Genomic DNA, 11,240 nt, shown 5'->3' on the forward strand with positions numbered 1-11,240 from the left:
CTTGCCTGCAAAGATGCATCAAATGATGTGAAATACATGGCCACTTTCAGAAACCACTTGCAGGACCTCTACCTGTATTTTAGAAACAGTGCAAATCGTACTGCCACTCTCAAGGCTGCATCCATAAACCTGGGTGTCAGTGACTTGAAGCTAAAGGTAATATTATTCTGATTCTGATACTAATAGTTATCTTCTGTCACGGCCACAGCCGTGCCCCCCCCGGTTTCAGTTTTTTGCCCTGCCCTAGTGTTTCCCTGTCATTGTCTTCACCTGTTCTCGTTAGCGTTATTGTGTCCACCTGTGTGTCGTTTGGTTCTGTGTATTTAGGTTTCTGTTTTGTGTCTGTTTTGTGTCTTTGTCTTGTCCTTACCATACCTGTCCGTGTGAGTACCCGATCTGTTCCCAGTTTTGAGAATAAAACCCTTGTTTCTGCCATGCCTGCCGACTCCCCTGCGTTTGGGTCCAACCCCACCTCACGTCGTGACTGAAGGAAAAGACCACAAATGGACCCAGCAGAGAGTTCCCTGAACCCTTTCCTAGGGACCCGACTTGCCCTTGGTGGACCCCGAAGCCTGCAGCGGAGGGCCCACCCAAAGTCCGGGTTCCTACTCCGGCTCCAGCCCCAGCCTGAACCCCGACTCCAGCCTCGGTCCTGCTCTGGGCCCCTGCCTTGATCCTGCCCTGTGCCCCTGCCTCGTCCTGAGGTTGTGCCGCCCTGCGCCCGGACGAACAAGGTTGTGCCGCCCAGCACCCAGACCACAGAGGCTGTTCCCGCCGGGGAGTCTTGGCCGCCTGCCGCCGGTACCCAGCCCCGTTCCTGCCCTGTACTCCAGCCTCGGTCCTGCCCTGGGCCCCTGCCTCGATCCTGCCTTGTGCCCCTGCCTCATTCTGAGGTTGTGCCGCCCTGCGCCCGGACGAACAAGGTTGCGCCGCCCAGCACCCAGACCACCGAGGCTGTTCCTCGTTCTTGCCCTGTGCCCCAGCCTCGTTCCTGCCCTGTGCCCCAGCCTCGGTCCTGCCCTGTGTCCCAGCCTCGGTCCTGCCCTGTGCCCCAGCCTCGTTCTTGCCCTGTGCCCCAGCCTCGTTCTTGCCCTGTGCCCCAGCCTCGGTCCTGCCCTGTGCCCCGGCCACCGCCTCCTCCGCCCGAGGACGTCTGGCCGCCGCCTCCTCCGCCCGAGGACGTCTGGCCGCCGCCTCCTCCGCCAGAGGACGTCTGGCCGCCGCCTCCTCCGCCCGAGGACGTCTGGCCGCCGCCTCCTCCGCCCGAGGACTTCTGGCCGCCGCCTCCTCCGCCCGAGGACTTCTGGCCGCCGCCTCCTCCGCCCGAGGACTTCTGGCCGCCGCCTCCTCCGCCCGAGGACTTCTGGCCGCCGCCTCCTCCGCCCGAGGACTTCTGGCCGCCGCCTCCTCCGCCCGAGGACTTCTGGCCGCCGCCTCCTCCGCCCGAGGACTTCTGGCCGCAGCCTGCCGCCTTGCCCGCGCTCCCAGGCGCCCCCTCGTCCGCGCTCCCAGGCGCCCCCTCGTCCGCGCTCCCAGGCGCCCCCTCGTCCGCGCTCCCAGGCGCCCCCTCGTCCGCGCTCCCAGGCGCCCCCTCGTCCGCGCTCCCAGGCGCCCCCTCGTCCGCGCTCCCAGGCGCCCCCTCGTCCGCGCTCCCAGACGCCTCCTGTCCCCTGTGCCCGTCCCCTGTGCCCGTCCTGCCCCCGGGTGGTTCCCTGGACCTGCTCCGGCCTCCGGGCCGCCGGCCTTCTGCCCAGCCTCCAGGCCGGTCCCCGGACCTGCGCCGGCCTTCTGCCCTGCCTCCGAGTCGACCTCCGGACCTGCCCCAACCCTCTGCCCTGCCTCCAGGCCGACCCCCGGACCTGCCCCGGCCCTCTGCCCTGCCTCCGGGCCGACCCCCGGACCTGCTCCGGCCTTGTGGGACGTCCGGTGACGTCCCTTGAGAGGGGCCACAGCCGTGCCCCCCCCGGTTTCAGTTTTTTGCCCTGCCCTACTGTTTCCCTGTCATTGTCTTCACCTGTTCTCGTTAGTGTTATTGTGTCCACCTGTGTCGTTTGGTTCTGTGTATTTAGGTTTCTGTTTTGTGTCCAGTCTTTGTCTTGTCCTTACCATACCTGTCCGTGTGAGTACCCCATCTGTTCCCAGTTTTGAGAATAAAACCCTTGTTTCTGCCATGCCTGCTGACTCCCCTGCATTTGGGTCCAACCCCACCTCACGTCGTGACATCTTCTGTCTATTCATAACTAATCATTATTGCATATGACATCTACAGGAAGTGAAGGACACACGCTGGCTCTCACAGCACAAGGCCATTGAGACCCTACAGAGGAACCTGAGTGCCGTCCTTGGAGCCTTGGCAGAGGTGCGCAAATGTCCTGGGGCAAAGGGACTCTACACATTCTGTGCTACGTACAGATGTGGCTGCCGTGTACCTCCAGGCCGATGTTTTGCCCCACCTCGCCTGCCTCTCTAAAATCTTTCAGAAAGCACATGTAAATTTCTTACATATCAAAGAGCAGGTATGATAAATGTGCACAATCTAATTCAAATCTGCTTGATGTGATGCATTGAAATTATTGTTTGCATGAACTAAATGGCTGGAAATGTTTTTTTAAATTTAGGTTCCTGTGACAATCCAGACTCTAAAAAATATAAAAGAGGCTGGACAAACTCCACTCCCTGGATCCTTCTTGTCTCGCCTCCATGAGGACCTTGATGATCCCCAAGGACTTGGAGCCTTTAACATTCAGCACGAGGAGGAGAGGGATAGGAGAGGGCGAGAGGTCCAAGATGAGTCACGGGTGGGGAAATGGGCCAGATTCCAGCGAGAGGTAAATGATCATTTGCTTAGTGCATGAGTACAGCACTCTTGTTAGGAGAGCTTCACTGTCTACACATGACAAGATAAAAAATTGATTAGTGCCTCACAGAACAGTGTGGCTGGCCTCAACCGTATCAATCATTATGGGGTCCTTGTATCTACCTGTAGCAACAGGTTGGGGTGGGGAAAGGTCAAATTCAAAATAGATCAAACATTGGGTTGTTTCAGAACACATACAGTAAGCCTGAGTCATACCTCCGTTTTTACTTTCTCTATGCACTCAGGCGTGCACACGCGCTTCTCTTTTTAGAATTGTATATGCCTGTGGTAGGTAAGGGTAGGTAAGAGCGAGAGAGTAGACCCTTAAAGTATACCTATGTGCCTGTTTAAAAACGAAAAAGTTAGAATTCTTTAAAATCTCCTCTTGCTGTCAGAACATCTTCCTCGACTCTGCCTTTTAGCCTCTGAGCTTTGAACGTTCTCTGGAACTTCTTGAATTATTAATGGTTTTGCCAGAAACATATTTTCATCTTTCTTTCTGTCTTTTGAAACAACCTTGAGTTAGCCGAATCATACATTGATTTTCTTTTTTAAAGATAATCCAAAACAAAGAGAGGTTTTGTGAATCTGTAACAGTATTTTGACCAAGGTTTGGACTGGTCCTGGTGGGGTTCCAGTAAAGCAGGTCTGCTTCAGGGACAGAGACCCTGAAGAGAAGACACCTGGTGTCACGGTTCACACGGCGTCTGAGCACCGATCTGCGTCACCGGAATATTAGACGCAGCTGTTTTGTATTGACTCTCGTGCACTTTCATCCCAAAACGCAGACTCTTTGCCTGCTTTATCACACCTGGCTGACCTTGAGTTCCCTCACACCAGGCACCTGCTCTAACTAACCACCTCCATTGCTATAATCAACCTGCTGCTCCCCACCTTCAAGAAAAGGCTCAAGACGCACTTGTTCCGGGAGTACAACGGCACTTAAGAATGCTTGGCTGGACCTGATGTTAGTTTCCTCCAGGATCACAATGACTCTTATTGAGAGACTTGTTGGTTAGTTGTAACGGTTTTAAATTCTTGTACTCGCTGTGAAATATTTTACTGTTTGTTTTTCTACAGGTACACTCTTGCACTTTTTGAGTTTTATGTTGTTTAATTGTAACTTGTTTAACTGCATGCTCTTATGGTTTTTCCCCTTGGCACTTATTTGGTTTTTCACAATGTATGCTTCATGTTTTGGCTGCTCGCAATGTTTGGGGCTATCTCGTTATGATCAGTGACCTATGCTCTTTTGTAAAGCTCTCTCTTGGAAGTCGCTTTGGATAAAAGCGTCTGCTAAATGCATAAATGTAAGTGTGCTGACACACAGCATGAATAATGTCTGACAGCCCCTCACCTTTAACATTTAGTACATCTCTTTCTCACTATCTCTTTCTCAAACTCGCACTTTCTTTTGTATATGACACAAAAGGTTTGAGGAGAACAAGAAGTTCAGTATTTTTGTGGAAGCAGAGAAAACGTTTTAAGATGTATTGGATTTAGTGTGCTTTTGTGAATAGTTGTCTTTGTAACACTGTAGATTGCCTTAGATCAATATGTGCTTATGCTTAAATGACATTCTGAGTGTGTCATTCTGAGACTGTATATGATTGAGTGGATTTTGTGTGTAAGAGGGAAAGAGCTTATGTTTACATGCATCTGCAACATCTGTGCCAGGAAATAAATACTGTTTGAATAAATTCTGTGATCTCTAGGTAGATTCCATGGATTCTCCGTAAATAAGACAATACATGTTCAAATACCAGGAGCTCACATGAGAAGGCATACCATATATTTAGCCAAATGCCCACATTAATTTAGGCAACAATTCAGTGTTTGTCAGCCATATGGCCCCTCCTTAAATTTAGGAATGCCCAGGTCTACTTCCATCCGTTGCAGCCCGTTCGGTTCATCTGCCACCGTCTCGTTGTCCCCGCCGTGTCCCGTAAGTTAGCAGGTTTCTCTTTTTATACTCCTCCTCTTTCCCCTTGATCCCGTTGATAGGTTGGTTAATAATTGTCCAGGTAATTATCCATGTCAAAAGTGAATTAGCAATTGGCTAGCCCCAACAGGAAGTCTGTGTGAGGAATAGTTCATGCAACTCACATGGTGCATACATAGTAAAAGATCACACAATACACAGTAGACATACGAGATCACAGCAATCACAAATGTCACAGCAATCAATAAATGTCACAGCACACTAGTGACCGCAAACCAGAAACACCATAACATTCACCTATACATTCCCAATAGGCTGACATTTACACTATCATTTTATGATTTTTTAGAATACAAGCTTCCCAACAAACCCTTGTCATTAGACAAAATACACAAATTAACAGTTTTCCCCTCATAGCAATAATATGCAAAATTTTCATCATCCGTCCACAAGCACTGTCAAATAAATGGATCATCTTCCTGCCACACTGGATTCCATCTAAATCCCTGCACCGTACTCGGATGCAGCCTAAGCCTGTCACACTAGCTGTCCAGGCCTTTCCCCTCAGTCTTGCAAAGCCTCAGTCAAGCTGCTGCTAAATTCTACCCCCCCATGGGAAGCCTATGGAAATGGGTTCCCATAACAAGCCGTCTCCAAAGAGTTCTCTTTCTGTTTAGGCACACGCTCGCTCCCTCTATTTTGCGACTCAGACAACTTCATAATGGGAATGAGACTGGGCTGAAATGAACCTCTCTCTGAGCTGTGTTGGATGTGTCCCCCCACACACACCTAATGTATCTCACTCTTTTCCTCTTTTTTCTCCATCTTATTTCCACAAAGACTGATTGTGACTTTTGCTAACCATTCTGATCTTGCCTTACAGTACATTCTGTTTTGCTAAAGAGAATGTACAATAAACTTGTGAGCCCATGATGGTTCATGTGGCTGGTTTTCTACGGTCCTTCAGAATATTCATCCCAAGGTGAGAACAACAGTGGCACCTAGCACTGTTGTTCTCACTGAACAACAGTGAGAATGACTCCAACCTTTTTGTCTTTCAACTTTAACCTTCACATAACATTGTGGATTGACAGTGGAGGATGAGAAGTAAGTATATAATATATCTTGTTCAGAGCCCCTCAAAGGCCTGCGAGACAGACCACCCTATTTCCTGTCATCACTGCGGCCCTTTGGTTGTTACATCATGTTGCTGATGGCTACCTCTCATGCCCATTCAGCTAGAGGGATGGATGGAGACAGTAAAGAGATGTAAAAGCCTCCCCACCATGTTGTGCATTCTTATTACGGACCACTCTTGAGACATAGGGAAAGAAGAAACTAAGAATGAATTACTTTGGAGAGTGGCTGAGGTTGAGGTGGGGCTTGGGGGATAAGAAACAACATACTATGTTTCTGCAAATCAGGAGGTGACACAAGGTTTTAAACATGGACAATGGGACAGACACAAGCTGGAAACAGTACTATCAGTCACTGTCTCTGGCTGGGCACAGAGAGTGAGAAGAAATCAGGATGATAAAGGAGTAGAGGCTGCTGGGAGCTAGCTGCTCTGTCTAGTTCCCAACAAAACAGAAAAGCCTTCCCTCAGTGGGAGTGTAGATACAGCTAGCTCTCTCTCTCTCTGTGCTCCTTCCCAAACTCACCTTCTTTCTCTCTATCTCTCTCTCCCCCTCTCTCCCTTTCACCCTCTCATCTCTTCTCACCAAGCAGCCGTTCCCTCCACAGTAGCCTTGGCACCAGTCCATCTGAGCTGGCCTATCAGAGCCAGACCCCCCTGCTGCCTTGGCCCGTGATAGTGGCATACTGGACAAATGGAAGATGCTGGAGGAGACAAATGCAAAATCCTGAAGCTATGAAAGAACTGGGCCAAACCATGTTGACCCTAGTTATGTAGAGTATTTGGGTTGTGCTGTGTTGTGGTAGCATATTTTATGTATGTGTGATTAGGGATGCGTATTGATAAGATTTTAACGATTCTCCTTATCAATTCCTGTTTATCGATTCGTTATCGATTCTCTTATCGATGTTCCCCTCTATACTGCCATAGGTCTGTGCGTCCTGCACCCCCCCACACACACACTTGTTCTAAACGAATTTCTCAAACTGGCTTTGACTGGCTCTGAAATTAGCTAATACCTATCACCTCTAGGCCACTTCAGGCCTCTGTTTTCAAAACAAAATCTGGTCGGAGATAGAAACTTTCAAGCTTCTATTACTCAACATCAGTAGGATTTACAGGGGTCCTAACAACAGGGAAAATAACTTCAGTGTCACCTTTCAAAAAAAAAAAACATTTACATGCATGTACTCCAAATGGTTCAATAACAGCTTTCAATGTACTTTGGGTATGTTGTTTAGGCGTTTTCAGGTACATTTAACAGCACAATCAAAAGGTTAACCAATTAAAATGCTAAGTTTAATAATGGATTAAAATCCGATATGCTCAGTTTAATAATGCGACACGCGAACGTTTGCTGATAACACACGCCGCCCCGATAACGTGAAATGATCAATAAGATCAATACTAATGGGAGACGAATGCCGGAGCTAAAATGTATGCTTCATAATCGACGGGACAGAAGATAACTAGATCGACTACACACAATAAAGGCAAATTGCTTCACACAGTAACAAGTGGTTGTGATCACTTTTGAGCAGTTTAGCTCTACCTTAGATAGTTAGAGATGAAGCGCGAACATTAGCTGCGCTGTTGCATGCATTGAACACATGACGTTCCAGTAACTTCATTCCATGCTGTGTGTTCAAATGCTTCTTCATATTTGTAGTATTTCCTCCCTTCGACAAAATATAATTTTTACACGCGTTACAAGTGGCGTTGTTGTCATTTTGTCGTGTGAAATACAACCAAACTTTAGAACACTTCTTCCTAGTTGCCATGTTTGCTGCAGTCTGTCTATGCACAAACTTTTATAGTTTATTCAGACAGACGTTCGCGTGTCCCATTATTAAACTGAGCATATCGATTTTTAATCCATTATTAAACTTAGCATTTTAATTGTTTAACCGCACAGAGAATCGTTAAGGAATTTTGCTAACGATTCCAAGGAATCGATTCACTGGGAACCAGTTCTAAACAAGAACCGGTTCTCGATACCCATCCCTATGTGTGATACACACAAGATGTGTACACAATTGTTTACTAAATACTGTTATAAAAGTAATTGTTTTCTTTTATTATGGACAAAACAAGCGAAGACTTTTATTGTGATAGGTTGCTGAGACCGGGAGATTGGGTATGGGGAAGTGTCTCCACGATTGCATGCTCACATATACGCAAGAGCTGTGAAGAGTACAGACACAATTCCCCATTCTCTTCATTTATTCTCTCCGTTCATTCTCTCCTGTATTCACAGGTAACAGTAAAGCCAGTCAGGCCTCCTGAGCCGAGGGCTGAGGCCAGCGGCTGTGACGTCTACTGAGGCAACGAGACACAGACATACCAGGAGAGTTGAGAAGATGGCTGTCTTAACCCTTGTGCTGCCTTCGGGTCACATGACCCAAAGGTTCATAACGAACCATCGTTGTGTTTACCCAATTTTACCCAATACAAAAACAAATACAAATAATTTTCTTTTAACCTTCGCAATGTGGGGGGTCTGAGACAGCCCAACGGTTAACCCTTGTGTTATCTTCGGGTCATTCTGACCCATCAGTCATTGTGACCCACCGTCGTATTGCGACAAATTTACCTCATACAAAAACAAAGTGAAGCATTTTCTTTTAACTGTCGGGCTGTCTCAGACCCCCTACATTGGAATGGTTAAAAGAAAATTCTTTTTATTTGTTTTTGTATTGGGTAAAATTGGGTAAACACAACAATGGTTCGTTAAGAACCTTTGGGTCATGTGACCCGAAGGCAGCACGAGGGTTAAAAGAAAATGCTTCACTTTGTTTTTGTATGCAGTAAAGTTGTCGCAATACGACGGTGGGTCACAATGACTGATGGGTCAGAATGACCCGAAGATTTACATTTACATTTATTCATTTAGCAGACGCTTTTATCCAAAGCGACTTCCAAGAGAGAGCTTTACAAAGTGCATAGGTCACTGATCATAACAACAAGATAGCCAAAAAACATTGCGAGTAGCCAAAACATGAAGCACACATTGTGAACAACCAAAGTAAGTGCCAAAGGGAAGAACCATAAGAGCATGTAGTTAAACAAGTTACAATTAAACAACATGAACAGCTATAAGTGCAAGTGTACCTGTGGAAAAAAGCAAGCAATAGTAATAAAACAATATATCACAGCGAGAACAAAAATTTAAATCAGTTACCACTAACCACAAGAGCAACAAGTCTCTAAGCAAGAGTCATTGTGATCCTTGAGGAAACTAACATCGAGTCAAGCGAACCGTTCCTAAGTACTGTTGTACTCCCGGAACAAGTGCGTCTTGAGCCTTTTCTTGAAGGTGGAGAGACAGTCAGTGTCTCTGATGGAGGTGGGGAGTTGATTCCACCACTGGGGGGCCAGACAGGAGAAAAGCTTGTGTTGGGACCGGGCGGTCTTGAGCGGTGGGACCACCAGGCGGTTGTCTGAAGAAGACCGTAGGTGGCGGGTGGGGGTGTAAGGCTGCAGGAGAGACTTGATGTAGACGGGTGCAGTCCCGTTCACTGCTCGGAAGGTCAATACCAGGGTCTTGAATCTGATACGGGCCATGATAGGTAGCCAGTGGAGAGAGATGAGGAGCGGGGTAACATGGGAGCGTCTGGGTAGATTGTAGACCAGGCGGGCCGCCGCGTTCTGAATCCTCTGAAGAGGGCGGGTTGCACATGCTGGGAGACCAGCGAGCAGCGAGTTGCAATAGTCCAACTTGGAGAGGACGAGTGCTTGGACTAGCAGCTGGGTGGAGTGCTCAGACAGGTATCTCCTGATCTTCCGGATGTTGTAGAGGGTGAATCTACACGACCGGGAGACCGCAGCAATGTGGGCCGTGAGGGAGAGCTCGTCGTCCATGGTAACCCCAAGGTTCCTGGCAGAGGATGAAGGGGTCACCGTAGATAACACAAGGGTTAACCGTTGGGCTGTCTCAGACCCCCCACATTGCGAAGGTTAAAAGAAAATTATTTGTATTTGTTTCTTCTATGCTATTCTATGCTATTCTATGCTATTCTATTCTTCTAGGCTTCTATGAAACTTAACTTGTCCCAGCTGTGCATACTCTTCAAACAGCTTGATGGCCTCCTCCCTGAGGCCCTCGGAAAGTGGTTTGTCCCAGGTGTTTTGGGCCATATTTCCACTCGCTGTCTCCTGGAATGCTTTCCTAACGAGTATGGCACCTTTCTGCTTCAGTGGTGTGACGAGTCCAATAGGGTCATAGAGCCCAGCAACCTGACTTAGCAGTTGTCTTCTGGTGAGAGAATCAGGTGTTTTTGATCTCACCTCCTCCATCAATAGGTCTTGGCCTGTTCTCATCTTTCCTCTCCTTCTGGAGAAATTGATTGAAGCCATCAGGTAGAGTTTGTCTTCCTCTACTACATATCCAATACCTAACGCCTTATTGTCCTCATCTTTCAACTGATTTGGCAGGACAAATGTTTTGTGCGTCTCAGAGGGCGTCCTCGTTGTGGGGTCTGCTACTCCCCTTTCATGCCTCTCACTTTGCGTAGACTGGACCCATGGCTTCAGAGAAAATCCACCTGCTTGCAGAATTTCCTCAACCTCCTCGGTCACTTCGCTCAGTCAGTTAGCATTATTGTGGGATGTTAGGACATTATCCATGTAGCTATCTTCCTCCAGTACCCTTCGTGCCTCCTCCAGGTGAGAAAACTTGGTGAGCATTGCAGTTTCTCGCATAGCCAGCTGTGCTATGCATCCAGCAGGCCTGTCACCTATATTCACCCTTGTGATGACATACTCCCTATCTCTTCATCTTGCCGGTCCCTCCAAAGGAACCTGTGAAGATGCATCTCACGTTCCTCCAGCCACACAGAGTTGTACATCTTCCTGACATCTCCTAAGGCTGCATGCACTCCTTTCCTAAACCTTAGCAGGACGGCCCTGATGGGGTTCAAGACATCCGGCCCTTTGAGCAACAGGTCGTTCATGCTCACTCCTCTGAACCTCTGACTGCTGTTCCACACAAGTCACACTGGAGTAGTGACTGAGTGGGGATTTGGTGCTACTAGATGACTCACATACCAAACTGGTCCCCTTAAGTGTTCAGCTATCTTCCTTGTGAGTCTCTTTGCAGCTCCACGCCCAACCTTCTCGTGGACTTGAGCGGTGTAAGCAGCAAACCACTGGTTCCTTACTGAGCCTTTTCTCAGTTCTTAAGTAAGTAAGTAAGTAAGACTTTATTTATATAGCACATTTCATACAAGAATTGTAGCTCAAGGTTCTTTACATAAAATCAATAAAAACAATAATACAAGTGATAAATAATTCAAACAATAATAAAA

This window comes from Osmerus mordax, chromosome 19 (assembly GCF_038355195.1).
Source record: "Osmerus mordax isolate fOsmMor3 chromosome 19, fOsmMor3.pri, whole genome shotgun sequence".
Classification (NCBI taxonomy): Eukaryota; Metazoa; Chordata; class Actinopteri; order Osmeriformes; family Osmeridae; genus Osmerus; species Osmerus mordax.